Here is a 24033-nt window from a genome sequence, read left to right as displayed (position 1 = left end):
TTAGGTTTTTCACTGCTGAAGAATTCCCATCTTGGCATTTGAGCAAGATTTTGAGTAGCTGACCCAGCTATGCCAGATAAACAATTGATGGTCCCCATATTCCCTTGCAGGTATCTATCGATGCACCCCATTCCTTGGTAACAATTTCTCTCTCAGTTGGGATCTTCGTTGTGAGCAGCAAAAACAGCTCTTCTAGCTAATAAAAGGAGAAAATTAATTTATTGAAGGAATGTTGGATAGTTCATAGAATTAACTGGCAGGATGGAAGAACTGCTAGGAAAATGGGCAGAAGACAACAGAAGGTTTGTGGGAGGAACTGCAGCCGAGATGATGTTGAAGAAATGCAATTGTTTGGATGCTCCTTAGGTACCAATGGTGCCATGGTACAGATCCGCCACTACATACTACCACTGCTACACACACCAGAAAGTGATAGATGATAAATCCAAAGGACATAAATCCAAATACAGATCATGGGTAAGCATGAAAAAGAATGCAAAGCAAACAGAAGAGAAACTAAAGGTAATCTCTGTTGGTGATACACAGGAATGTAATAGAGGCATTCATTATTTGAGATTAAGATGGAAGGGATATTAAGAGACATTTGATTAATATGCCATCTTTATTTAATATCTTCCATATGCTCAATTATCAGTTGTATGACCTTGAGAAAGTCACTTATCCTTCCTGTAACTGGTTCATTATCTCTAAAATGAAGATAATAATATCTACCTCTGAGGATGTCATGAGGAAAAGATGAGCAACACACACAAAACAGGTACAGGTGGTACCCAGCATATAGTATGCACTTTTAGGTGTTAGTTAACTAGTAGTAGTAGTAGTAGTAGTAGTAGTAGAGAGGTAAGAGCCACTTTAAGTTTGAAAAAAAAATACAAATATGTAAATACAAAGAAAAGAGAGCATTTAGACAATTGTTACTATAATTAATTTAAGAACTGCTGTTGGAACAAATTAGTCAATTAGATGTCTTTCACTTTTCATCTTATGTTAAACAATTAAGTCATAAAAATTGAATGAGTATTTTTCTCAGAGCTGATACTTGTCTTCAGATGGAAGTTTCTTTATAGAAATAGTTAATATGCTAGAATAGAAAGAAAATTTGGTTAAGCATATCTAGTAGGAACAGAGCCAACAATATACTTGATGCTAAAATGTTAGTGGCAGTGCCATTACAGTGAGAAGCATGCCACTATTACTACCGAGTGAGTTCCTAGGTAATGTAATTATACAAAGCAATACATATATGAGACATTATAATGGTAGGAAAAAATTACTCTCGCAAAAAACATGATCGTCTATCTCAAAAACACAACGGAATTAATGGAACAAATTGTTTAAATTAGGCCTAATAAAATAGTTCTAAAAAGTAATTGAGTACACCAATAAAGAAAAATCAATGGCTTTCCCATTCATATACACAAGATTCAACTACTAGAAAACGCAGTGAAAATATATAATAGAAAATTATGATGTGAAATAAAGGACAAATTCCATTCACAGTGGTAGCAAAACCTGTAAGATTCCTATGGATTAATCTGATGAGGATGTGTAAAACCTAAGTGGGGGGGGGGGAATATTTCCTGAAGACATGAAATATACCAAGATTTTTTTTTTCCTGAATGAGGAGTTTCAATCCTAATTCTTAATTTTTCTTGTTAGTTCTCCTCCAAATCAGTTAATTTTTTAAAAAAATTCAAATTCACTTTTTAATTGTATTTGTCCAACTGATTCTAAACTTTTTCCATTTGATATTTTTTGTTTTTTGCTTTGTTTTATTTTTGCTTTTCCTTAAACAAGTTTTCTCGAATAGAGATATTGTTAACATTTTGGTTAAAATAATTCTTTGTTGGATGGGACTCTTTTACTTATTTGAATGTCTTAACATCTCTGGCTTTCACTGGGTAAATGCTAGTGGCACACCATCAGTCATTGTGACACCATAAAATACCCCCACACCTTCCCAATATTCCCTAGTGATATGGAACAACTTAATATTGAGAATTAGTGGTCTGGAAAATGTCAAATCATACTATAAAGTCAAACAAGCAAAACATTGTAGTGTATACACAGAAATAGGCAAATATGTCAGTAAAATAGAATAGGAAGTATGAAATAACAATAGATTTATGTACATGTACAAATTTTGCTTATCATGAGCATGATCTTTAAAATCATTGAGGAAAAGATATATATTGATTAGTGTCAAAAAAAGATCAGGTTAGAGATCTAACACTCACATACACACACACACACATACACACAAACACACACACACACACACACACACACACACAAGTAGTTTCCGGATGGATTGAAGCATTAAATAAAAAGGAAAATAAATGAATTTCTGGGAGGTCTGTAGGGGAGTATTTCTACAACCTTGACATAAACAATACTTTCCCTAGGAAGGAAAAAACTAGAAAACAGTAACAGTTTTGCTTACAAGAATATTTAAAACTTCTGTAAAATGACAGATGCCATAAAACATTAAAAGGTAAATGACATGCAGAGAAGAAAAAATTAACAAACAAATAATACCAATAATATAAAGTGTTTCTGTACAATGATAAGTTGAAAATAAATTAATTGGTGTGAAATGATCTTTACAATATTGAAATTTCAGTCCAATGTATCATTTTAATGAAAAATGTTTTGTATACATTAAAAGCAACAAATTTACCCCAATTGAAGATCAATTCTGATGATTAAAAATGTCCCTTCAATACTGGACAAAAAATAAAAGTAGAAAGAAAGAAAGAGACAGAAAGGGAAGGAAGGAAGGAAGGAGGGAGGGGGGATCTAGTTAGTCATAATCTGGTGAAATGTGTGAATTTCAAGGATTAAAAAAATACTAATTTATAAGAAGTGGAAGATCCAGCAGGAAACAAATCAGTAAGGACACAGTTGAATTCAAGGACACCATCAATCAACTGGATATAATTGACATCTATAGACTGCTTCAACCAACAACAGCAGAATACACATTCACCAAGATGCCATGTTCTGGGCCATAAAACACACTTTAACAAATTTAAGAGAATAAATAGAGTTCACACATTATCTGCTCTCAGACTACAGTGGGGTTAAACTAGAAATAAGTAAGAGAAAGATAACTGGAAAATCCCCAAATAAGTGGAGATTAAACAACACACTTCTAAACAACACATAGGTCAATGAAAAAATTCTCAAGAGAAATTTTAAAATATTTTGAACTAAATGAAAACACAACTTATCAAAATTTGTGAGATACAGTGAAAGCAGTGCTTAGAGGAAAATATCATTGAATAAATATATTAGAAAAGAGGAAAGATCTAAATCAATAATCTGCATTTCTAGCTTGGGAAACTGGAAAAAGAAGAGCAAATTAAATCCAAAGTAAACTGAAGAAAATAAATCATTAGAATTAGAGCAGAAATCAACAAAATTGAAAACAGAAAATCAATGGAGAAAATTGATGAAACTAATCTTGTTCTTTGGAAAGATTAGTAAAAAATATGTATACAACTCTAGCAGGCTAAGAAAAAAGAGGATAAAAAGTACTGTATCAGAAATGAAAGCAAAGGCCTCACTAGAGATCCTTTGGACGTTAAAAGAAAGTTAAAGGAATACTGTAAAAACTCTATGCCCACAAATCTGAAAACCTAGATGGAATGGACAAATTCCTTGAATGACCCAATTTTTCACCCAAGAAGAAACAATCTGAGTCAGTCTAACCTATTACAGAAGTTGAATTAACAATTAATAACTTTCCAAAACATAAAGCACCAGACCAGTGAATTCTACCAAACATTTAAGGAAGAATTTGTACTAATTCTCTAAAATCTTTTAAAGATGATAGAAACAGGGGAGGTACAATCTAACTCATTCTTTAAGGCCAGAATTACCCTAATATCAAAACCAGACAAAGACATTACCAGAAAAGAAAACTAAGACCATTATCTCTCTTGAACATTGATGCAAAAATCCTCAACAAAATATTTGCAAATTGAATCCCACAATGTATAAAATACATTATATACCATGACCAAGTGAGATTTTTCCCAGGTATGCCAGGTTAGCTCAACATTCAAAAATTAAATAATGTAATGAATTACATCAATAAACAAAAAAAATCACATGATTATATCATTAGATGCAGAAAGGCGCTTGGCAAAATCCAACACCAATTCATGATAAAAACAGCAGACAAGGAACAGAGGATAATTTCCCCAATTTGATAAATATTCTCATCAAAAAACCTACAGCTAACGTAAAACCTTTCCTACAAGTACAAGGCAAGGATATCCTCCCTAACCAACTCTTTTTCACCATTGTACTGGAAGTACTAGCTAATGCAATAAGAAAAGAAAAGGAAATAAAAGATATACAGCTTGGGAAGGAAGAAATAAAACTGTGTTTGTTCATAGAAGACAACTGTTTAGAAAATCCAAATGAGTGGACAAAAAAAAAAAAAGATGGAGTTAATAAGTGATTATAACAAGGTTGCAGGATACAAGGCAACATATGAATCTCCTTCACATAAAGCCTGGGCACCTCTCGATTGGCTTCTTCTGCACAGGCCCCTGGGAGATTGGACTTCTTATGCTGAGAACAGGCCTCTCTTCTCTGGAAATTTAGAGGCAATTGATCAGTGCTTATGTCTCGGTATGTGTGGGTTACCTGTATCTCAGGGAGGGAGTCGGCAGCACAGAAGCATTTCCAGCCAAGAAATTTTGCACAGATATATATTTCGAGGTTGAAAAAAATTCTGGAAGAATTATTTCCACCAAGGGACCAAGCAAGTTTATAGTAGAGTCATGGATGAACACCTCCTAGTCCAAGAACTCCTGGGAGACTTTGAGGGTTTACCTCAGAGACCATCTCGATTTGTTCATGAAGCTTGTGAGCATTCTAAACTGATCCCCACGTTCAAGGAAACCATTTTTCTCATTTTATACAGAGCTTTCTGACTGAGCTGTGTCCAAGTCTGGCCCCTTCTGTGATTATTTCCAACCCTCTAGTGAGCATCAGACCTGTCTATGCACAGATGGAGATTCCATGACCAAGCTGGAATACTGAAGAACAGCTAAGGGCTTTATTTCATAGTTATTTGTATGGTTTCTTCACACTGCAGGAAGGTGAGAATGAGGTTTGTTAGGATTACTGTGACCTTACAAACGAGGCCCAGACTAGTACTAGCAGTAATCTGGGAGCACAACCTGGGTCTTTTGTTTCCCTGCCCAGTCCATTATGTAGTTTTTTAACTCTTTCCATTTTGAAGCTAATATATTATTGATATCCATCCAGTATTCACAGAAGAGGGAGAATGAAGGGGTTGTTAAAAAATTGTAGTTTGAACTTTGTAGCCCTATAATGAATGGGCTATTTCCTTTCTGGGTTCAATTTCAAAATGTAAACAAAAATGACTTCTTCAGTTCTAAAGTACTACTAGTACAGTAAACACTGTGCTTAATTTTTTTTGCTGACTTTTTAGGAGAATAATTTAAACAGATAGTAAGTTTGTTGCTCTTTTCAAGTAAACAATGAGAAGTCAGGTAGAATTTATCTACCAAAACATAAAAACACAAAGAAAAAAAGCAAATATATTTTAGAGGAAAAAGAAAGATAATTTTTTGTTTGTTTTTTAAGGGAAATGGTATCAACATGCCACTTATTATTTTTGTCTTCCTGAGCTAAAACCACAGCTGAAAGTAAGTTTTCTAGGACAACCTTTAGCTTGGGAAACTTCAACTATCTGTACTCAGGGACTCAATCTATCCCCAGAGGATCATCTATGGGAGGTAATGTTAATACCTAATTTCAGGTTGCTTGCTGCTTTTAACTCAATGCAGAGTCTAGTCATAGTAAAGATACAAACAATGCTTTAAATTCTGTATAAGTTCATGGATTTCATCCAATATGAATTAAGAGTTTTTGTCTTCGTTTTTAAAAGTAATAATAGGGAAGATGTTAACTTGACACTTTCTGATTACAAAAAGTAATGCTCTTATAAAATCTTCTAACTAATTCAACCATCTAGGGTGGTCAGCTGCAGTAAACCTTTCATTTCTTCAAAATGCTGCTTCTGCCAACAGAATCTCATGTTTTCTTCTTTACAAACAGAAAGTCCTTTACATTTCAATTGTAATTTCACTTACTTTGGATGGGGCACAAAATTCAGTTCAACTTCTGGCCAGTTCCTACATCTCCACTCAATGATTATATTTTCATTTGTTAACAATTCCATATACTACGGTGATTTTCCCATCAAACATTTGTGATTTCCTTCCCTTTTCATCTTCTAATACAGCAGGAACCTTGTAAAACTTGTGCACCAAAGTTTCACATTGAAGACACTATACAGCTTCTCTACAAATGTATCAAATAGTTCCATCATGTGCAGTGCCACCACATTGGGAATCCTGATGCCCAATGCCATGGGAGATGAGGCCTGCAAGGTATTCTCACTCAGTCTCCTTTTAACAAGTGGCAATTCCTGAGTTGTCATAGCTTTGTTAGTAAATCATTCCCATCTTAAATTCCTTCCTACGTGCCTTCAGGCAATCTCAAAAAGCTTCCCTGCTCTTGACAGTACCTTCAGTTTTCATAATGTCCCCATCTTTATTTTTACTCACATTTGCCTCAATGTCATCTACTTCATTTTCTTCAGAAAGGTTGAATGTTTCTATCAATCCCTTGTGCTTTGCTCTAGACTCTTTAATTATACCTTTATAACCCAGTTTGATATTCAATCATAAAATGAAATAAGCTTTCCTTTCCAGTTGCTGCAGAAAACCTCACCTTCCACTTGCTTCAGCTTACTGATCTTGCAGCAGCCAGCCTATTCTCTACAACAGTGACCACCAGTAGCTCATGGAACTTCCCCTTGGACCAGCTGGTGACATCCTGCTCTGTCCATTGCCAGTCGTTCATGTTGGTCTGTCTTCCCACTCCTCCATGATCCAGGGCAGGTCCCCTGCCCCACTTGGCCATGTCTGCACAGGTGCTGCAGCCTCATTCAGATTCAACACATGATATATCCTGGAGAATGTTCTATGTGCAATTGAGAAGAATGCCTATTCTGTGTTTTTGGATGGAATGTTTTGTATATGTCTGTTAGGTCCTTCTGGTCTAGTGTGTAGTTTAAGTCCAATGTTTCCTTATTGATTTTTTCATCTGGATGATCTATCAATTGTTGAAAGTAGGGTATCAAAGTCCTCTACTATTATTGTACTGCTGTCTATTTCTCTCTTCAGATCTGTTAATATTTGCCTTATATATTTAGGGGATCCAATATGGGTACATAAATACTTACAAATGTTATATCCTTTTGTTGGATTGCCTCCTTTAATATTATATAATAACCTCCTTTATCTCTTATTGCAGACTATTTTATGTGGTATAAGTATAGCTACCCCTACTCTCTTTGGGGCTTCATTTCATGGAATACCTTCTTCCATCCCTTCAGTTTCAGTCTGTATGTGTCCTTAAAGCTGAAGTCTCTTGTAGTTAGCATATATTTGAATGTTGTGTTTTTTAACCCATTCAGCTACTCTATGCCTTTTGATTGGAGAATTTAGTCCACTTACATTTAGAGTAATTGTTGAAAGGTAAAGACTTATTTCTCCATTTTATTTGTTGTTCTGTGACTGTTTTATAATTCCTTTGTTTCTTTCTTCTTCCCTTGCTCTCTTCTTTTTATATGATGATTTTCTGTAGTGGTATGCTTAGATTCCCTTCTCTTTATCTTTTGTGTATTTACGTAGGTTTTTGCTTTGTGATTACCATGAGGCTTACATAAAACATCTCATATTTGTAACAGTTTATTTTAAGCTTGTTAATAAATTAACTTTGAATGCATCATAAAGCTTTACATTTTTACTATCCCACTCATGCACACACACATTTTATAATTTTGATGTTAAAATTTACATCTTTTATCTTGTGTATCCATTAACAAATTATTGTAGTTCCAGTTATTTTTAATACTTTTTTATAACTTTCATATGAAGTGATGATTAATTTACTCCATTAAAATTTTAATCAGAGTTCATTTTACTTTCGAAGGAAAATAATTCAGATATTAGAGCACGATTAAATCATAATTGTTCAGCTTCAATCTGTATTTATTATAAACGTCATTTAAACATTTTATTAGGTAAGTCATTTTGCGAGATTAAAAAACTATTATTTCTGATCAATATGTATTGAATTCCTAAGTAAGACTGCTCTATACTCAATGGTTTGCCCTAAACACAGACTCTATATTTAACTTAAAACTTTTATAAGGTATTTCTTTAAATTAAGAAAATTTTATATAACAAGGTATTGTTGAGATACTCAGCTATAAAATTGAGATATTGACAGTACCATTGGAATTATAATAATGGACTGAATGTGAGATTCTGAAAAAGGTGATGTTTCATGCTGAATCACCTACAGCAGCTTGTATTTGCAGGGCACTTTGCCAGGTTGGATTTGCACTCCGTGACTCAGGATTCTTGATAAAGATAACTTCCCAGTGTGGGAGAGTATAACAAAACATTTTTAATAATATGTTCTAACAAATTGAGTTTGAATTGCATGACTCATCTTTCTTTCTCTAGTCAATTTTAGATTCATTTCTTTGCAGAATCCTAGATTGTACTTAATTGTTTCTCAAGGTCATTCATAGATTTTGGATTCCAAGTTCATAGAGACCTTGGCCTAAGTCCTGATACTATCTTTTAACAGGTTTATGAGTTCGGGAAAGTTACATAACCTTCTAAGCCTGCTTTCTCTCATGTATATAATAGAGATAATAGATAATTGTACCTGCCTCATAGGACTGGGGTGAGAATTAAATAAGAAATTGCATATAAATGTTTATCTCGTGCCTGATAAGTAGAAAAAAATGAATAAATGTTAGCTATTATATTATTATTATTTATTTGACAATGCCCCTTCCTCTAGTGGTTTGCATAGGGACATTGCAAATATAATCAAACTGGACTCACATTCTTAGAATTCAAAGTCAGTTCCACTGTATGCTCATGTCTACACAAAGCTACTGATAGAACTGGATCCCAAAGTTGGAATTCAAACCAGAAGATCTGCTTTGTTGTGTATATGACAATGTACACAAATGTCTTTTCACAGACCTACCTTTCAGCTGTGTTTAGCTTCTGTAATACAGATACAAACTAATTTAGACTTTGTTGCAAGATAGATTGCATAGGCAGCATGATTTGAAGCAATTGGAGTAGGTGGCTTTTGAGAAAGCTAAGCCGAAATGAAATGTATTTCATTACGGGTTTATTCTTGAGATGCAAAATATTTTAGGAAGACTAAGTCTTGATGTATTAACTTCTACATTTGCCCGTTTTAGTTTTCAGTTTCAAGGCAGGCCCAGATGGGAATATCAAAAAGGAAATGCCCATCTTATGTGTACACCCTGTGTGGTACCTTTGACTGTACAAAGATATTTGTTTTTGAGAGGATAATTAAACTGTCCTTATCCAATGTCTCTTGCACATTACATATGTGCATTTTTACAAAGGAAAAAACAAAACCTGACTGCAAAGCATAATTATAAATGGTAATAGTTACATTTTCATCATATGTATGCAATAAATAAGTCTGTCAAATCTAGAATTTGGAATTTGTAGTGTGCTTCCCTCCTGTACTGGTATATTTATTTTGCTCCTCTGCTAATGAGGCTAGCTTTAGATAGCCATGAGCATCAGTCTGAAATAAAAATTAAAAGTCAGTATATTACATTTCTCCTGTTCTTTCTGAATATTACATTGTTCCATAAGCTCATTGATGCTGGAATTCTCTCTCTCCTTTGGCACAATTTTCCTCTGTGGTATGATGCTATGAATATTTATGATACAATAAAACAATATAATAATAGGCATTTCCTAAACTTGTGCTGCATATATCTTCAGACAGGAGCTGGGAGGGCCAAATCTGTTAACTCCCACTAGAGAAGATCTTTATGTCCTGTGAAATAGATGGCTGTCCCAAAGACCTTCACTTCCACGTGAGTTAAATGGCTTCTGTACTGAAACATTCCGAGAAGAATTTTTTCTTCTTCCATGTATAGTTTGGACTCTCATCATCTCTGAAATATTGCCAGATTTTCCTTACATTGAGTAGGCATCAATTGATATCCTTATTCATCCTTCCTGTGTCAACCACTACAATTCATTCTTTTATAGCCACCTTAAATCTTTAGTCTCTAAAATTCCAGGGTCCAGAATACTCTGAGCAGATTATTATCTTGCTCAGTGAAGCGGTACTGCTTCATCCTCACTCATCCTCCATCACTTAACTGACTGGATTTCTTTTCGTTTATAAATTTAACTCAAATTGTTTTCTTTTTTCAAATATTTGCCAAACTTTCTCATTCCAGCCAATTTTCCCAGCTTGATACCTGCTTAGCTACACATAATGCTCCTGATCTGTGACTTTGGATATTTCCCCATGTCAGTCCCTGCAGTCATTCTTCTTATCTATGTTATTAATATAGTTAGAATTCATTCCATTTCCCATTAATAATTACTGGAAAAACAGGGTTTTTTATTTTATCAACTATTAAAGAAATTCTGACGTTCATATTATATGAATATCCTGATATTTTTATTGTAAAACTTCTTGGAATTATTTTAAAGCTATAAGATACCTCAAAAACACTTCTTCAACGTTTTTTTGGGGGGGGGGAGTGTGTGTGTATGTGTGTGTGTGTGTGTGTGTGTGTGTGTTTGTGTAAGAGAAAGAGACAGAAACAAAAACATAGACAGAAAATGCACTTTAATACATTTTTACAGGGGAACGTTTTTGGGAGACAGTTATCCACGAGTTTCTCACATTTCTGCATGCCTTATGAGCAGAGACACAGGCCTTTGTTCTGGACTATTATTTCAAGGATGTTAGTATAGCAAACAACCTCAGGAGATAGAGGTAGTTTCTGCCTCTGGAGCAAAAGGCAGTTTTATTTTTTGTTTTGTTTCTTTGTTTTTGTTGTTCTTGTTTGTTTATATCACTGCCCAGTATAATGAAAACATGTTTACCTTTGGTTAAAACGTAGGCATGTTTTCTACCTATTACAGAGGACTTGATTTCTCTAACTCATGTTTTGTGTCTCGTACTGTAACCCACTACATGTTCAGATGTCAGCTGAACCTCTTCGTGCCACCCTATGGGAATTGGAGCCTGGGGAACCAGTGTAAACACTGACAGTCTGGCTATTACTGTCATTGGAAATAATAAAGTCCTTTGTCTCCTATCCCAGGGGTTTATTTTTTATTTATTTATTTTTTGCCTTCTCTGAGTATCTATGAAAGAAAGGCAGAATAACTTGCTAGTCAGGTAAAATCTCAAACCCCTCCATTGTCCTGAGAGATGGGATGCTGGTGGAGACATGGCTTTCTGCAAGAATAAAGATAAGGGTCTCATGGCTGATTAACAGGAGAAGAGGGAAGTTTATGTGAGAAGATCAAGTGGGTATAAAAAGTCCTCCATTTTATTTTCTTTTACTTAAGAGGAATTGTGGAGATGATTTCAGGCCAAGCACTAGGAAGTAGATGTAAAGACAATTTCAAATGATGCCCTAGGTATTGCTAATTCTTTTGTAAGAGGGGAAACTGAAGGCTCTCATCCACTGATCATCCTCAGGCCTATTTCTTTGCATTAGCTGGTACTAGGACTTGTCCTGGAGTTCGGTGGCAGAAAGTTCTACCACCATTCATTAAAAAGAGATGTGCTGATGGGCTTTCCTGGTGGTGTAGTGGTTGAGAGTCCACCTGCCGATGCAGGGGACACAGGTTCGTGCCCCGGTCCGGGAAGATTCCACATGCCGCGGAGCAGCTGGGCCCGTGGGCCGTGCCCGCTGAGCCTGCGCGTTCGGAGCCTGTGCTCCACAACGGGAGAGGCCACAACAGTGAGAGGCCCGCGTACCACAAAAAAAAAAAAAAAAAAAAAAAGAGAGAGATGTGCTGAAGGAAGAGTAGAGGGAACTTCATGACCACTGAGAGTAGAAAGCAGGCAAGCCATTAGAATTTTGGTTAGTTGGCTGGGTAGATGAGACATGGGAAATAATGCCTGACTTGGGCATATAATACCTATTAAGGGAGAATGGCGATAGAAGGGTGGTCTTGTGACTTAGTGCCTTCTGCAGTCTAGCATGCCAACACTAGATGTTTTCAGAGACGACAATAAATGGTCTCAGGGCTTTGTGCAGGGGGTCCTAGCTACTATGAGGGAGCTTTGACCCTTTCAGGTAGATTTCCATGAGAAAGAAAACTCCTTTGGGAAAGCAGCATTGATAAGGATTTGTGCTCTTACTGCCCTGGGTGAGCTTTACAATGCTGATGGAAGTGACCCACTAATGAGTAAGAAATGGACCCAAAGAAGCCTAGTAAATTTGTTCAGTAAGCAATGTCACTTTGGAAAACTCCCCTAGGCCTTACATTGAAACTGAGAAAGAACTTAAGTTGTTATTTTGATAATGGAACTTCAGATGTCCTAGATTAAGGTGGAATAAAAGAAGTCTCCACTGCATATGTCACATCCAAACAATCCAAAGGGAATAAATCCACAGCCTCGACCAGAAAGCAATGTGACTATGGCAGTTGGATCAAAGGTTCCCCAAAGCTAAAATAGCTGGTGTCGGTGTGTGTAATCTTGGTGCTCATATACGGCTTTGGGTGGACTGAAAACATTGGAGGTTCATTTAGTTGAGCTGTATGTAGACACCACTCTGCTCACAATGGAAAGTAAACATGACTTGCTTTCTGATTCCTCCAGGCTCTCTCATTCCGCCCTCTTCATTAACCGGTCTTCAGCCACTTTAAAGGGAAAGATGATTTTGAATGAGTTCTAGGTGTCCCTTGACTCCATGAAAAACCAAAGGCCATATGCTTCCCTCTAGATTTGCAGGGGAATTTGGAGGAAGGAAAAAATTCAAATGTGTATAATTCTGTTGGAGAAAGGTCCCAAGTCACAATCTCTCCTGATTCTGTAGTTCAAGGGATACCCAGATTTAGGTAATGAGATTTGGACTGGGTACACATTAGGGAAGGGGAGTTAATATGTCTTGTGGATGGGGCCCTTTGGGTCAGTTCAATGTACTGTTGTGATTTCTGCTCCTGAATGTACAATTTTATTAATTTATATGTGTTTACTGAATCCAGAGTGGATTCTCCCAATTAGGAAGTGTCACATATAGAAAACTGTTAGTGGGACATGTAAACCAGACCCTCTGCCTGTCTCCTCCAAGGTGGTCCATCAGAAGTGATGTATAATCCAAGGACGACAAGTGGAAATCACAGTCTCAAGGTCTTAAAGATAGCAAGGATAGGCTGCAATACCACCACAACAGCCCTGTGTGGCCAGTGAAAAATAATAATGGGAGATGGAGGCTTATAGTGGATTATTGGCAACTGAGTCTTGTTGTTGCTACTATAGCCCCACAGATGATTTCCATTACACCTACTGATGTCACTTGGTATTCTGTGTTAAACATTGGCAAAACTTTATTTTCTATCCCACTGGCACCTGAGGATCAAGACCAGTGTAGCTTCATGCAGCAGGGCCTCCAGTATGCATTTGTAGTACTCCCCTGGGGGTAACTACACTCCCCTGACATTTGCCTTCAGGGGGGTGGCCTAGGTAACATTAATGTCTCTACTTTATGAAGTCTGAAGTCTTCACTAAATAGATGACAGCCTGCAGGTTTGCAACTTTGAAGCCTCAGTGTAAATGGTCTTGACTTCAGTGTTACTACATTTCTCCCAGTAGGAGTGGCTGATAAACCCCAACAAAATTTAGAGACGTGCTAGCCAAGGAGTATCTTGAGACTATGTGAGTGTATATCAAAGCTCTCAACCCCTCTGGCAATCAAGGAAAAACTGTCTCTTGGCCCCTCCTCAAAGAGAGATCCAACAATTTATAGAACTCTTTGAGTATTGAAGACTGTACATGTCTCGAGTGGGCATTCTACTTGGAACATGATATTGGCTAGTTCACAAATATGCATCCTTTGAATGGGACCCACACCAAAACTGTGGGTTGGAAGCTATCAAGTGAGCTTTGCATGATCTCTACACAAATGACCTCTGTGACTGATGATATTGCTGATTGGAATCTCTGGCAAAGGGAAGCACCATACATCCAGAGATGCCTCTTGCAACAGTGACATAGTTAAATCATAAAGATAACGACCACTTGGTTGAGAACATTGCTTGCCAAGATCCCCTACAGTAGCCCACACTGGCCAAAGTGAGGGAAATAAGGGAGCTCTGTAAGTTCTATTAAATTGCCTTTGTCACTTTTGCACTTCTGCACCTATCCCTTCTGAGTGTGAGCAGTGGATAACTGAAAAAGGTGAAGTTATAGCTACTGTAATGGAACACAGATATTTTATGGCAGTGGAGGAAGAGCATCACCCTGGAACTGGAGAGGGAACATCTTACACTCCGGGAGACATGGATGAGAAAGTAACATTAATACTTCTTTTTCTTTCAGACCATCCCTGGAGTCTTCCTCAAGATAAAGGCCCTCATGTATCTCTCTCAAACTAATGAGCACTTAAATTTAACTGATTTCAGGATCTGTTCTCCCCCACCAGGCAGCTCTGGTCACCATTGGATTGCCATTCCTCTTAAAATTACCAGAAGCCTATCAAAGGGGCAGATGATGGCCCTGGTCCCTACACTTCACAGTACAATTCCTGTCAACACCTTTAGTATCTGCTTCACCCTTATGCCAAGTACTGTAGTTCAGTGATGCTACAGAGTGGATAAAAGCCACCCAGCTGATGATGCAGAAAAGTAGGACAGAGCAGACTGACTGTCCTCAGACATTACCTTCAAAAACAATAACTAGATTCAGTCGTTCAAACTAAACTGAGAAACATAAGATCTACTAGCTGGTTATGAGGCCACACTGGAGCGGAGTCAAAGTGTGCTACTGGATAATGTAGACCCCCCCCTTCAGTGGCCCCAATAGCACTTTCTTTTTAGGGATACCACGTGTACAGTTAGGACTCTATGTCTTGTATGGAAACCAAGCATTAGCTTATTTCTCTCCCCCAAATAGTGATTATAACCTTAGGAGTGGTCACAAGAGACGTCCAAGTTTTTAAGGAAATACTCCTAGAGAATAACATAGCCCTTAGATGACTGCGCCATCTTCCCAAAATGATTACTTGGGCAAGCTTTCCAGAAAGGGAACTGATTTGTACTTGCACCCACCTTGCAGCCAGTTTTCCCTACAATGTGAGTTGTCCAACTAGAAAAGGTGATACAAAATTTGTCTTTGATATTAGTTGAGGTGATCAAAGACACTGCCTCAGTCCTGGTATGTATTCAGGTTAGTGATAACTCAGTGATCAGGCTTGTGACAGATGATATTGCCCTCAAATTTTCTCCTTGAGTGCCAAGGTAGAGTCTTGTGTAATCTCTAAAATTCCTGCTGTATCAGACTAAGGCCATAGGCCAAGTTGAAAGGTCAATGTGGAAGTTTAAGGAGAAAAACACCTAGATTTCTGAGGTAGATCCAGATGGTTTGTGAGATCTGCTCAGCTGGTTGGGTCTGGGACAGTTGATGTTAATACTGCAAATTTCCGCATACTGCAGCTCAGAGCCCTATTGATATCAGCCTTAATGAAATGTCGTGTGAGCCAAATGGAACATATTTAGCCCTAATCTCTATCAGCCAGATTAATCAATGTGGCTGACAGAGGGCTATGCTCAGAGGAGAAATTTTCCAGATGCCAAGACAGTGTTGGTTGGAGAGGTGGATATCATTAGAAGACACGTCTCCATAGGTCTTGCCTGTTTATTGCTCAGTATGACAAAGACAGTGTTTCTCTTGGAGGCAAAGATCAGGCAGGCTTGCTGCCCATTATAAAAGATTCAGTTTCCCTAAGGTTGGAATCCCACTCCTGGAATACAAACCATTGTGTGTGTGCAGGCACTTGGCTCATTTCACATTGTCCTATGGGGCACCAGCATAAATGCTGACAACTGCTATTGCTGTGACTAATAAAGTCCTTTATTTCTGCAGTCTCCTGTCTTCTGCCAGCACCCACGAAACTGCGGCAAGCTAACTTGCAACACAGGTAGAGTACGTCTCAGACCCTTCTAAATTTTTGACGTGTATAATATTGCTAATGTATACTAATTATAATTTTAGTTACACTAAGGAGAGTAGGAGAAAAAAAATCCTTAGTCTACAGATCTTGTAGCTAACATTTTCAAGGCATACTGGGCTTTAATTAAGTGAATAAATGAATGTGATTAAATAGAAGGAAATTCAGCACAGTCTTGAAGAGAACTTCTGATTTCCACTAAGAGGATTTATTTTAATATGTTGGAGAAATTGACGAAGGGTATAGAAAACGCCCGGTGACACAAATTCTGCTTTGACGTTTGTAGATGGTTCTAAGTCTGTGGATTGTTTACACGAGAACCTTGCTCTAAATGAATTTACTGCTTTTCTGGAGTGCGGGGTGAGTGTGCTGCTCCCAGGCCAACCTGCTGGCCCCTCCTAGGAATGACATAACAGGTTACAATACCCTCTAACTGAATTCTAGGCAATGAAACATATTGATAATCAGAACACTAGAACATCTGAAGATGATCCATTACTGAGTAGATGGGTATATGTTAATATAGTGTAAATCCGGAGTCATATGAATCAGATACATTTCTAAATTAGTTTTGACTTCATACATTAGAAGTAGCGGGGGAGAGCTTATTGAAAACTTCAGAAGTATATACAATATCTAACTAATGGATTTGCTAATAGTTGTTCTCTGACCATGGACATGAATCTAGCATTTTACATGTCATTCACATGAAGTTCAAAATGCCAGGTAGCCAAGAAATAGAAAACCATTATCTGTTTGGAGTCAGTTATTTAGCCATGCCTCAAGCATGAGTTGTTTAGTGAAAAATAACTAAGAATGGTAGGTCAAATCTTAAGGAACCATCTTTTTCTATAATGCCTTATTCTTATAGCAAAATGGACTAACACTTGTAATTCTACAATTCCATTCAGAAATGTGTGAGGGAAAGTGTACTTGGGAAAAAATACTCAAAATTTTCTTCTTTGCTGGTATGAGAAAAAGGTGCTGAGGGTAGGGAAAAGTTATTAGTTTGCTATTACTCAATCCTTGCTGAGCACAGAACATAAAATAGGAATAAAGAAAGGAAGTCAGCTCTCCAATCCCAGCTGCAGGCTGATGAATCACTTAGTGATTAATTGTTGCTACTAGTAATTGAAATAATATTTCAGAGAAGGAAAAAAAAGTATTTGGTCTCTAAAATGTTTTTTCCTAAAACTATCATTGCTGACATATTAAGGACTTTTAAAAAGGAGATATAAAGATCTTAATGTAAAGCTAAAATGAATATAACTCCCAAGATTGACCCAACATCTGGCATCAGGTTTTGAAAAACTTTCCTCTGGCCGTCAAAATCAGTCGTCCCCTTTACAATAACCAGCCCTCTGCTTAAAGGAGCTCCAGAGATGGGCGCGAGCCGCGGCTATCAGCGCGGACCCCAGAGACGGGCCGGAGACGCTAAGGCTGCTGCCGCCGCCACCAAGAAGCCTGTGTGCGAGCACAGGTCACTATCCACACCTCCCCTCCCGGGAGCCTATGCAGCCCACCACGGCCAGGGTCCCGTGATCCAGGGACAACTTCCCCGGGAGAACACACGGCACGCCTCAGGCTGGTGCAAAGTCACGCCAGCCTCTGCCGCCGCAGGCTCACCCCACACTCCGGGCCCCTCCCTCCCCCGGGCGTGAGTGACCCGGAGACCCCGTATCAGCGGCTCCTTTAACCCCGTCCTGTCTGAGCAAAGAACAGACGCCCTCAGGCAACCTACACGCAGAGGCGGGGCCAAATCCAAAGCTGAACTCCAGGAGCTGTGCGAACAAAGAAAAGAAAGGGAAATCTCTCCCAACAGCCTCAGAAGCACCGGATTAAAGCTCCACAATCAACTTGATGTACCTGCATCTGTGGAATACATGAATAGACAACGAATCATCCCAAATTGAGGAGGTGGACTTTGAGAGCAAGATTTATGATTTTTTCCCCTTTCCTCTTTTTGTAAGTGTGTATGTGTATGCTGCTGTGTGAGATTTTGTCTGTATAGCTTTGCTTTCACCATTTGTCCTAGGGTTCTGTCCATCTGTTTTTTGGGTTTTTTTTACTTTTTAAAAATTTTTTCTTAATAATTAGTTTTATTTTTTATTTTAATAACTTTATTTTATCTTATTTTATTTTATTCTCTTTCTTTCTTCTTTCTTTCTTTCTTTCCATTTTTTCTCCCTTTTATTTTGAGCCGTGTGGAGGACAGTCTCTTTGTGCTCCAGCCGGGCATCAGGGCTGTGCCTCTGAGGTGGGAGAGCCAACTTCAGGACACTGGTCCACAAGAGACCTCCCAGCTCCACGTGATATCAAACGGTGAAAATCTCCCAGAGATCTCCATCTCAACACCAACACCCAGCTTCACTCAACGACCGGCAAGCTACAGTGCTGGACATCCTATGCCAAACAACTAGCAAGACAGGAACACAGCCCCATCCATTAGCAGAGAGGCTGCCTAAAATCATAATAAGGCCACAGACACCCCAAAACACACCACCAGACGTGGACCTGCCCACCAGAAAGACAAGATCCAGCCTTATCCACCAGAACACAGGCACTAGTCCCCTCCACCAGGAAACCTACACAACCCACTGAACCAACCTTAGCCACTGGGGACAGACACGAAAAACAACGGGAACTACGAACCTGCTGCCTGCAAAAAGGAGACCCCAAACACAGTAAGATAAGCAAAATGAAAAGACAGAAAGACACACAGCAGACGAAGGAGCAAGATAAAAAACCCACCAGACCTAACAAATGAAGAGGAAATAGGCAGGCTACCTGAAAAAGAATTCAGAATAATGATAGTAAAGATGATCCAAAATCTTGGGCATAGAATAGAGAAAATGCAAGAAACATTTAACAAGGACCTAGAAGAACTAAAGAGGAAACAAGCAATGATGAACAACCCAATAAATGAAATTAAAAATACTCTAGGGCTTCCCTGGTGGTGCAGTGGTTGAAATTCCGCCTGCTGATGAAGGGAACACGGGTTCGTGCCCCGGTCCGGGAAGATCCCACATGCCGCGGAGCAGCTGGGCCCGTGAACCATGGCTGCTGAGCCTGCACATCCGGAGCCTGTGCACCACAACGGGAGAGGCCACAACAGTGAGAGGCCCATGTACCACAAAAAAAAAAAAAAAAAAAATACTCTAGAAGGGATAACTAGCAGAATAACTGAGGCAGAAGAACGGATAAGTGACCTGGAAGATAAAATAGTGGAAATAACTACTGCAGAGCAGAATAAAGAAAAAAGAATGAAAAGAACTGAGGACAGTCTCAGAGACCTCTGGGACAACATTAAATGCACCAACATTCGAATTATAGGGGTCCCAGAAGAAGAAGAGAAAAAGAAAGGGACTGAGAAAATATTTGAAGAGATTATAGTTGAAAACTTCCCTAATATGGGAAAGGAAATAGTTAATCAAGTCCAGGAAGCACAGAGAGTCCCATACAGGATAAATCCAAGGAGAAATACACCAAGACACATATTAATCAAACTGTCAAAAATTAAATACAAAGAAAACATATTAAAAGCAGCAAGGGAAAAAACAAATAACATACAAGGGAATCCCCATAAGGTTAACAGCTGATCTTTCAGCAGAAACTCTGCAAGCCAGAAGGGAGTAGCAGGACATATTTAAAGTGATGAAGGAGAAAAACTTACAACCAAGATTACTCTACCCAGCAGAGATTTCATTCAGATTTGATGGAGAAATTTAAACCTTTACAGACAAGCAAAAGCTGAGAGAGTTCAACACCACCAAACCAGCTTTACAACAAATGCTAAAGGAACTTCTCTAGGCAAGAAACACAAGAGAAGGAAAAGACCTACAATAACAAACCCAAAACAATTAAGAAAATGGGAATCGGAACATACATATGTATAATTACTTTAAATGTAAATGGATTAAATGCTCCCACCAAAAGATACATTTACCAGCCCTCTTATTTTCCTGTATAGTTTTCTTTTCAGTAGAGTTTGCTGTATAGAGAACACAGCATAATGTAGAACACAAAACAACGAAAAACTATTTAATATATATTGCCTCTTTTTCCAAAAAGCCAGTGAATTCACATTTACTGCCCCCAAAATGGTGTTTAAACTTTTTAATTAATGTTAATGTGAGTCAATGGACAGACGTTATCACGTTCTGAGTTCTGGATGTGTGTGGTCGTATGTCAAGAATCTGGGGATGGGGCTTCCCTGGTGGCGCAGTGGTTGAGAGTCCACCTGCCGATGCAGGGGACACGGGTTCATGACTCGTTCCAGGAGGATCCCACATGCTGTGGAGCGTCTGGGCCCGTGAGCCATGGCCACTGAGCCTGCGCCTCCGGAGCCTGTGCTCCACTATGGGAGAGGCCACAACAGTGAGAGGCCCGCGTACCGCAAAAAAAAAAGAATCTGGGGAGTCACTGCCTTCAGGGAGTTTACTGTTTGTAATTGTGGAGGTGCAGTGCATACAGAAAATGTTAGCAATAAGTATGGGACGCATGAGCCCTAGAGAAAGACATCGTGAAGTTGGACATTCGCATTTGGTGTGTGCTTAACGTGTTCGGGCCTTTTCAAAGTTTTTTCAAAACTAATCTCCACAATGACCCTGAGATGAAAGTATCATATCAGTTTTAAGTGATGAATAAATAGGGTCAGAAAGGCTAAGTGATTTACTCACTTTCACACTGCCAGTAAAAGGTAGAGCCAGTTTCAAATGTGGTTCTCTTTCTATCTGATTGCAAAAGGAGGAGAAAGGTAACTCCACATTTTATATCCTTGGAGATAATAAAAGTCTGAGATAATAGCATTTATAGAATAGAATTATGAGAAAAAGCTGGCATGGGAGGAGAGATGGCTTTACTTGTGTATATTGTTTCTGAAGCAATACTAGGACATATAAGAAGAAATATTCCATTATCAGATAGAGATTAAAAATCCTAGTTAAAAAAAGAAATCAGCCTTGGAGATGTGGGTATGGTATTCAACATTGTCTCACTGTAGACATAATGAAAAATAATAATAAATGAGCAAGTGTATTCTTGATTCCACACAACTAAATGATGCCATCTGGAAATTCAAATTTTAGGAGGTGTGATGAATAGTCGGCAAGGAGGGCTGTAACAATTCCTCCTGTGCCTGTGCATGCATGCAACGCCTCACATTAAAAATTGGAGCCTATTTTTTCTCCCTTGGAATACGGGTTAGACTTACTTGATCAATCGAATGTGGGAAAAGTGATGCTGTACTAGTTCGGGTCCTAGGTTTTATGTGACATGGCAGCTGCTGCTTTTATTCTTTTGCTATCCTGAGCCACCTGGTAAAGAAGTCTAGGCTGTCCATCTGGAGAAAGAGGCCACGTGGAGAGAGAGGCCCCAGCCAACAACCCAGCACTAAGGCCCCCAGCATGGGAGTAAGGCCATCCTGATCCTCCAGCCCAGCTACCATCTGAATGGGTGAGCGCCACCGACACAACAGAGCACAGAGAAGTCATCTCCGAGGAACCCTGCTCAAATTTCTGAATCACAAAGTCATGATTAATAAGTGTGTTTCGGGCTTCCCTGGTGGCACAGTGGTTGAGAGTCCGCCTGCCAATGCAGGGGATACGGGTTCGTGCCCCGGTCCGGGAAGATCCCACATGCCGCGGAACGGCTGGGCCCGTGAGCCGTGGCCGCTGAGCCTGCGCGTCCGGAACCTGTGCTCCACGACAGGAGAGGCCACAACAGTGAGAGGCCCGCGTACCGCAAAAAAATAAATAAATAATAAATGTGTTTTGTTTTAGTCCACTACGTGTAGGGTACTGTGTTACCCAGTACTGCTAAAAGAGAGAAGAGACTGACAGTACATAATTAAACAAATATTTGCTTTTTCTTCCTGACAGGAAATGAAGCATTCTATTAAGAAACATAAAACAGGACTTGATAGCGAGCTGCAAAGGAGGTGGTAGAGAAGGGTTTGCATTCGGTGGTCAGAGAAGGCTTGCTGAGGAGGTAACATTTGAACAGAAAAGGAAGTTAGAGCACTGAATAGGTCACAGTGAGGAACCATGAACATCAGGAAAAAAATAATTCCCCAGTGTTTCATAATAGGTTATAATTGGCATATCCAAAATCAAATTCCCATCTCTATATTGGCATCAATATAGAAGGCTCTTCACCATCTTTTCTTTTGTCTGTATTACTATTTGTATTTTAAAATGAGTTCATACACCATCTTCCTCAGAAAGGCCTGAGTTCTAACGTGAGCCAGTATCCTCTTCTACATCATCATTGCCAACGCATCTTCTTCTGGGAGAGTTGGAACATTTTACACAGCTTATTTCTTTTTACCCCAAACTTAAAGCTCATTTTGACCTTTCTAATCTCACAATATATATATATTGTAGGTGAAACGGCAGTACTTTCTTTCCTCTATTTACATTACATTCACTATCCTTTCTTTTATTTTTATTTTATTATTATTTTTTAATTGCCTGTTGGATCCCAGCTTAAGCACATCACCAAAATTTAGATTAAATCAAAAAAAGGTTTTTTTCTCCCCCCTTTGGCCAATGGCTGCTTAATCTGTCACTGAAAAGTAGCAACAAAACAAAGCTTTTATCAACCAGAAAATGTACTGTGCTTCCTTCGGGAAGGTAAACAAGACAGCAGATATAGAAGCCTCACTCAGAGGGGGAAAAAAGAAACTGAAGGATTTTAAGAGTAACACCTGTCAAATGGAGCAGTAATGTGTACTGCTTGACAAAATAGGCTGGTGACTGTCAAAATAAATAATAAACCTTCCAGCTCTGACTAATGATAGAACTACACCGAAGACTTGAGGGAAGCATCCAACAAAATGCAAAATTGAAAGGAAGATTGGAACAATCGGCACAGCCTCCCAACAGCTGTATTTCAAGTAATTTTGGAAAAACTCAGACCATTCACCAAGTTTCATGGCAGATGGAAAAGTTCCAAAAACTCTTCTGATTGAGCATTCCTGTTTTGTTAGGAAATCACATCTATTCTGAAGGAGTGCCAAGAAGCTGGTTTCTGCTTTTTCAATACAGAAACAATCCTGCCGTGACTGTGGCGTTCTCTGTGCAGACATTCAGCTGACTGCCAATAATATCATCAGGAGGAGTGGGCAGAGCTGTAGCCCTTTGCAGGCAGAGTGGGGCAAATGGCAGAAAAGGCAGAGATCCAGGGAAAGGCCGTTTCTGATTCCTTTCTACGTCCATTTCTTCCCAGTTGAGGTACCTAGTTTTCTTTTTCCGTAGCTGCTTAGAGGATCATCTTAATTTTCCTTTCCAGAAAGCCAGATTTTCTAACGCGATTACAAAGAAAACTGCCCAAGAGTCTGCAGATAATGTTATGACCCTTTCCAGGGGCAGTTTCATTTAAACAAATTGTTTTGTGGAGGCCCCAAAACCCTTGATACATTTCTGCTCTAAAATTTAATAATACATCAAAAGTGGAAGAATATATTGTTTGTGGAAGAATTTTAAGCATCTCAAAAACATAGTTCTGCAAAAGCCATCTTGCTTCAGAAATTATCCACTTATGCCTCAAGTTCTTAGTTGCAGAGGTGAGGACTGGTTTGTCCCTCCGCCTGACTCCTTTAATTGTATTTTTTTCCCAGGCAAAGCTATTTGCTGGGCTCCCAAAGTCAAAGTGAAAGAAAGAGAAGGAAAAACACTAAACAGAGTTATCATCTCCCAAGGAGGGGCCACTTCTAGATATTATTTAGCCTACAGTAACATGACTTGCTTTCTCATTTAATTTTATTTATTTATGTTCTTCCATTATTTATTCCTCCTTTATCTGTTTCATGCATTATATTTATTGACTCTAGTTCCAAATATGTTTTTCATAAGAATTTGATTCTAAGTAAACAGTTTTGAGATGTGAAACAAGCAAAA

At 38.5% G+C, this 24033-nt stretch overlaps 1 pseudogene; it reads right to left on the bottom strand.

The window, feature by feature from the left end:
- Positions 1 to 6028: 6028 nt before the first annotated feature.
- LOC115854740 (activator of 90 kDa heat shock protein ATPase homolog 2 pseudogene) overlaps positions 6029 to 24033 on the bottom strand; it is a 50747-nt pseudogene continuing 32742 nt past the window's right edge.

The sequence above is a fragment of the Globicephala melas genome, chromosome 14 (genome assembly GCF_963455315.2).
Source record: "Globicephala melas chromosome 14, mGloMel1.2, whole genome shotgun sequence".
NCBI lineage: Eukaryota > Metazoa > Chordata > Mammalia > Artiodactyla > Delphinidae > Globicephala > Globicephala melas.
Note: the sequence above shows the minus strand (reverse complement) of the source record. Positions and strands in the feature narration are given on the sequence as shown.